The following is a 6,957-nucleotide window of genomic DNA, read 5'->3' on the forward strand; positions in this document are numbered from 1 at the left end:
AAGCTCCAATAGCAGCTCTCTTGCTCTTAACTTCTGTGATACTGTAGCTTTTAATACTAACTTTAGTCATAATGTTACTCATGTATGTTACTCACTAGCATTATTGTTGACAGCAAAGTGAGACTAGATTATTTTACAGGTATCTCATGAGTGAAACAGTATAATCTGTCACATAAATAGCTCCCTGGTAAGGCATAAAATATAATGCTGCTGGTGCTTCATGAGATCTGATTACAACCTGCTCATAAATGCAATAGATGGTGCTGGAGTCAGCTATAGCATCCTAAACAGCCTAGGATCTAGTGTCTTTGGGAGATGACTTGACTTCTATGTTTTGAAATTGGCCTGCACCTTCAGAGTGGTATCTAATGTTAAACAGCTTGGAGCTAGTGACTGAGTAGCTCTCAGCTGAGGATTCACAGAATCTAATTAGGATGGCCAGGGTTGGAAGGGACCTCTGGAGATCTAGTCCAACCCCCTGCTAGAGCAGGTTCACCTAGAGCAGGTTGCACAGAGTCGCATCCAGGTGGGTTTAGAATGTCTCCAGAGAAGGAAACATCACAACCTCTCTGGGCAGCCTATTCCAGTGCTCTGTCACCCTCACAGTAACAAAGTTTTTCCTCATGTTCAGATGGAACCTCCTGTGCTGTGGTTTGTGCCTGTTGCCCCTTGTCACTTGGCACTACTGAAAAGGGCCTGACACCATCCTCTTGACCCCCCTACATTCTAGAGCCTTAATCCACGGGATTCCACCAAGTAGGTCCTTGAAGAGGCCAAAGGTAAATTCCTGATCTTGCGTTTTTCCTACAGATTCACAGGTTTCAAGCCCAGAAAAAGTTATTCTAAATAGCTAGTCTAATTGACCTGTCAAAGAGAAAAATTTAACCTATAACTCTTGTGCTGATGGCAGTAACTTCTGCTCTAGATAAAGCGTATCTTTTAAAATAAGCACCAAATCTGAATGTAAAGACATTATCCGCCAGTCTTGAAAACTTGATATACCTTTAGATAGATTGTTACGCTGGTTAGTTACTGTTTCTTTCAAACATTGCTGCATCCTGATGCTCATTTGCTTTTATTTCTGTCTTTCTCCAAAAGAGCCTGACTATTACTGTTATGGCACAGTAAAGGCCCATGATCACTTCCCCAGCATTTTTTGTGAAGATAAGAGGGACCATGGGGTGGGAGCTTTCATGGGACTTTATTGCATGACCTAATATTTGATTGCTTTGGGGTTTTTGTGATGACCTCAGTTTAAACATCGGAAAAATAACTGTTAGGTCCATAGTGTCTGTAGTCCAGGGCTACCAGATAGTAATTAAGCTCCATAGCATTAGGGAGTGGAAGGGATACCTTAATCCGTAACAAATTGGCATAACTCAGATCACAGGTACTATATTTATTCTGCAGCTGATGGAGGGGACAAGAGCAGCTATATGACTGGATTGTGTGACAAATTGTCTGCCTCCAGACTGAGTCTGTCTTGTGAGTAGACTATATGGAAAGTCTGTCTGGGTATGTACACAAAGCTGGTATGTCTGTGAATGTGTAAAACAGTGTGTTGAGGCTTACACAATGCCAGGTACTACAGTATAGGCTTATTCCTGAGGGCAGCCACTGAATGACCCTGACTCTGGACCAGAGATGTGCTCAGGGAGGTCAGATTTTCCAGTGGCCTTTCCTTATGTATGCTCATTTTTGATCCAAAGAACATCTAGCCATCTCTCCCAAAGAATTAGTACTAACTATATCCTTTGTCTCAGTATGGATTTACCAAAAGAAGCAGCCTCTTCTGGAGTCCCAAGTACTTGTCTGCAGTCATGTTCCAAGATGACCACACATAGAATCATAGAATGGTTTGTGTTGGAAGGGACCTTAAAGACCAGCTAGTTCCAACCCCCCTGCCATGGGCAGGGACATCTTCCACCAGCCCAGGTTTCTCCCAGACCCATCCAGCCTGGCCTTGGACACTTCAGGGACAGGGCATCCACAACGTCTCTGGGCAACCTGTGCCAGCACCTCACCAACCTCACAGTGAAGAATGTCTTCCTTATATCTGATCTAAATCTTTCCTCTTTTGGTTTAAAGCCGTTACCTCTTGTCCTGTCACTACATGCCCTACCAGAAAGCCCCTCTCCAGCTCTCTTGCAGGCCCCTTTAGGTACTGGAAGGTGATGTAAGGTCTCCCCAGAGCCTTTTTTTTCTCCAGGCTGAATGACCCCAACTCCCTCAGGCTCTCTTCATGGAAGAGATGCTCCAGTCCTCTGATCAATTTTGTGACCCTCCTCTGGACTCACTCCAACAGGTCCATGTCCTCCTTATGTTGGGGGCCCAGGGCTGGATGCAGCACTGGAGGTGGGGTGTCGTGAAAGCAGAAAAGAGGGGGCAATCACCTCCTTTGACCTGCCAGTCACACTCCTTGTGATGCAGCCCAGGATATATGGCCGGCTTTCCGGGCTGCAAGCATACACTGCTGGGCCATGTTGAGCTTCTCATCCATAACCCAGGATTTCTGTTCTTCTTCTTTCCTTTTTCTTCAACATCCTTTGAACTGACTTTTTACTTTTAATTTGTGGAGTGAATTTTAAAAGACTTGACTTAAATGTTCAAAAGGTAAGAATACCCGGACTTTTGAAGGTTGCATACAAGAACAGGAGGTTTTAAAGTTGTTTTTTAACTATTTTTGGCCAAAACAGAGGACCCTAAATGCATAAAACAGTAGAGGAAAAATGTTAAGACTTTGACAGTATCAGTTTAGGCTCCGCATTAATCTTGGGCAAAGGCATAAACTACCTATAACTGAATCTTACCAACCACTCCTAATATACACCACTCGCTATAAATAAGTAACAATCTGCTCAGTTTCTGACAGAACACTCTACTGAGTCTGGAGATCTCCTTCCAGTTCTGATAGTGACATTCTGTTTGACCTGAGGTAGGTTTACTTTCCTGCAGTTCTGAATCCTTGTCTTCCTCAATGAAAATGAGTTGTGGCTGTCATCTTCCTTCTTGGATGTGTGGAGTGGGGATTTCTCTGATGAAAAGTACTATGAGATAATTAAATGTGGGTGGTGTTTTTTTTTTTTTTAATAGGACAATGAATGAAACAATTAACTACTCTTAGAAAACAATAAGAATTTGCTGGTGGTAAGTAATGACATCCTACACCAACCCATCTCATATGCAGAATCTATTGCGTACAAAGCTTATTGCATATGATAAAGCATGCAAGTTATTTTACAGTGTACAGTATGTGTCGTACTGTAATATTGACAGCACAAATATTATGTCATAGCAGCCCTAGGCAAATAATAGCAGCAGAACACTTCACTGGTGCTCATTAATAGCAAAGAGCTTTAAAAGTGATGAAAAGGCCATCTTCTGTTAGGTCAGCCCTTCAGCATAAATTGAAGCAATTTGACAGCCCCACAGCTTTGTCATCTGTTCACAGCCACAGGGTGGTACAGTGGGGGAAGAGGGGAGTGTTTTGTCCCAAACTCCATCCTGACAACAATCCCTCTGCAAAGGAGCAGCAAGGGGTGCTCCAAAGCCCCCATGCTGACTGTCTCCCAAGGGGCTGCTTGCCAGGAGGTGTATGCTCAGCTCAGAGCATACCAGCTCTACAGCAAATGAGGTTACACTGGCAGTATGGATAATATATCATCAATATGTGTGTCCTGTATGTTTTTTCTGTAGGCTCGTACTGTATGAATCAGTTACTAATGAGGCTCATAATAAAGGATACTATTAAATGAACACTACATTAATAATGCTGGCAAGGTTTCAAGTCTACAGATGTTATTTATAGTATATGACTAAACAAATACATATCCCCTTTGAGGCTGAGACTCTGGAGCAATTTACTGATTTCCTGTATAGGCTAGTTCATACAGAGATTCAAGTAAATAGTGCATTTGGATGTCTTGCTTGGAACTGTGCTCTGAAACTGTAGTAGTTAATCATATTAATGTTTAGCTTTAAAAGGGTTTGGAAATGTATATATGTTTTCAGAGGATTAGATACTACCCCTATCCAGTTCCCATGAAGAAATGCATTTTTCTGCATTGTTTCTTTAAAGGATAATAAAATATATAAAGAATATTGTCTGCAGTTACACGGCAGATGTGAAATGAGTAGAAAGGGTTAGAAACAATTCTGGAAAAAAATGGACTTCGCAAAAGCTAAAAAAAATATTAATAATCTAATTTCCTCTCCTTTTCATCTGGTTTTGAAATTAATTCATTTATCTTATATATGAATATTAATTGCCAGTGAGAGAGGTTTTGTAGATTTAAAATGTTTTTGAGTAATGAAACATTTGGTTTGTGATTTTGTCTCTCTTTTGCCTCTTATAATATCACAGGTTTAGAAAGGCCTTCAAAACTGAAGATAGCTACCAAGACACAAAAGTCCCTGGTCCACTCTGCTGGCTTTTATATGTGTCATGAGAAACAGGAGAAATACTACACAGCAAACTAAAAGTGTCCTAAATAAAGGTACTTCCGTGTAGAGCATCTGTTTTAAGTCATAATGCTGATTATAGAAAAACAATAATTTACTTCAAATTTCTTATCTAATTTAAAAACCAAACAGTGATGACAGTGAATAGGCAGACAAAAACATAGTTTGTGAAACATCTCTGGTTTTACCCTTTTTCTGTTTTCTTTTTCAAATTCTGAAATTAAAACAGCTGAAAATGATGCATACTAACATAGAAAAAGAGCTGACTGTATGATGCCTAAATAACGTGCTATAAAAATATCACTTACCATTGCCAAGTATCTTCTTATTTAAGTCCACTATTATCATGCCTTCTTGGATATGAAACATGCAGCAGAGTCAATTCCCAGTGTGTTAAATACTTGACAAAATAATAAATGCAGTGTAACTCCACAGTGTTTGGATATTTGACTGTAACTCCTAAGCATTCAAAGTGACTACTCAGTATAACAACTTTTCCTCTGCAGAAAATGCCTTGCTATTTGCCAGCAAATCTTTAATGCTTTAGATTGGGTATTTCCAACTACCGCCCTACTTGCTAGGCAGATGTGTATAAAAGAGATGTTATTTCACTGAATCAACCACTGAGATCGTAACCCTTTTCCTGTACCACAAACAGAAATATAAAACCTCAGACTTTCCTTTTGGACTTTTACTGACTTGTGTCTGTTGTAAGAAAGCAAAACACAGCTAGTTCAAGGGCTAATATATGGAAAAATGTGTTAAAATGTTTTAGATCATCTCATCACTTCTCATTCCTGCAATTCATTGGTTAACTGGCTCGTTCTGTGTTTATGTAGTTGCATGGTACAAATACAACACCTAAACTTCTCACCCAAAGTTGAAATGATTAATTTATTACTTTTTACAAACACACACACACACAAAAAAAAAAAAAAAAAAAAAAGGAAGAAGAAAGAAAACACACAGTGCTCTTAACCCAAGTGAGTCAAAACGCCTTTCATAAGGTCTGCAAGGGCTTTGAGAGGTTTTTCTTTGGTGAATAAAGCCTGTGTAGTGGAGGGAGGAGTTTTGTCTGAGCATGGCAGAAATCAAACTAAAGCAAACAGACACAAACTAGGATCCTTTTGCTGTGTGAAAACAAGAGAATAGTAAAGGAGGTGCAATTGTTATTCATATCAGATCACTTGAGACAGATTCATTGTTGTGGGGAAGTGAGGGGAGGCAGGATGAGAGAGGAGGTATTTTTGTGAGAGTTTGTAAGACTCTGCTAGTGCTTTTCTCTCTGAAATTACATCATCAGTCAAGATTTATTTATGTCTTTTTGTGATTACCTCACCCTAAATAGATAATATGCAGGCTTTCCATCTTCTGGGTGCTTATAAATATTAGTTAACTAAATGTTATAGCCACAGGGGGGAAAGCACAACTGAAATAATGAGTGATGGCCATTCTAAGAAGTGGAAGACAGGACTGAGTAAAGACATTTCCTCTGCTAATTTTTCTATACTGGAGAGAATTGGGCTATGTGATAAGTTACCATTCCATAGGATGTACACCCTGATTTCTGATACTGGTTGTGAATCCAGTCCCTGTTAGAAAGTGGGAATTACAATGGGTAACGCTGCCTGTGTCCCAGCCATAATATAAGTACCTCTAGCACAACTCTGATGGGACAGCGTTATTCTGCCTTTGTTGATCATCCTCTCCAGATGGATTAGACTTAATCAAATTCTAGCCCTAACAGTTTGTTTCAGGACCACAGCTGGAATCAGCATGTCTAGACTAGCACTGATTTATTCCTGGCTTTCAGACCTATGTGCATGCTACTATTCCATATGCTTCCTGTTAGAGAGGTAATAATGCCATTTCACAGCATAACTCAATTTTTTCTTTTTTCCTCCCCTTTTTATTGTAATTAGAATGTATTTTGCTTATGGAAGGAAATGTACTGCCTCTGCTCTAGACAAGGCTATTGACAGCTCTTCTGGAACAGAGAAAACTTCCAAACAAACAAAACAAAGTTCACAAAAGAAACAGTTAAATTTTCTAACTGCCTTCACTGTCACAGAAAATGCTAAATGCATTTGTAAGTTATATAAAACTGCATCAGTTCATATTTTCCCCTCCTGGTTTCACAGCCCAGAACAGCAAAAGGACCTTGTGACATCCCTAGGCTTTCAAGAGTTTAGTAATAAAAATAAAAATCCTCAGCAGAAAACAACACTCCACACCCTTCCACTGCTGAGCAAATGAGTTTCCCATTTTCCTCACTTATCCTCAGACTAAACAATGTTAAATTTACAAATCTGACATCTATTTATAGCAAGCACTCTACCCTAGGAACCACAGAGGTTGGTGTATATAATTGTCTGTAATCCACAGGACAGCTTTCAGCCTGGCATGTCAAGTAATTAGGAGAGAAACCTCCTGCCTTGATTAATATCTAAGCAATATATGCCCTGAGACATTCTATAGTCCTAAGCTGGGTGGTGT

The sequence above is a fragment of the Falco biarmicus genome, chromosome 7 (assembly GCF_023638135.1).
Source record: "Falco biarmicus isolate bFalBia1 chromosome 7, bFalBia1.pri, whole genome shotgun sequence".
Lineage (NCBI taxonomy): Eukaryota > Metazoa > Chordata > Aves > Falconiformes > Falconidae > Falco > Falco biarmicus.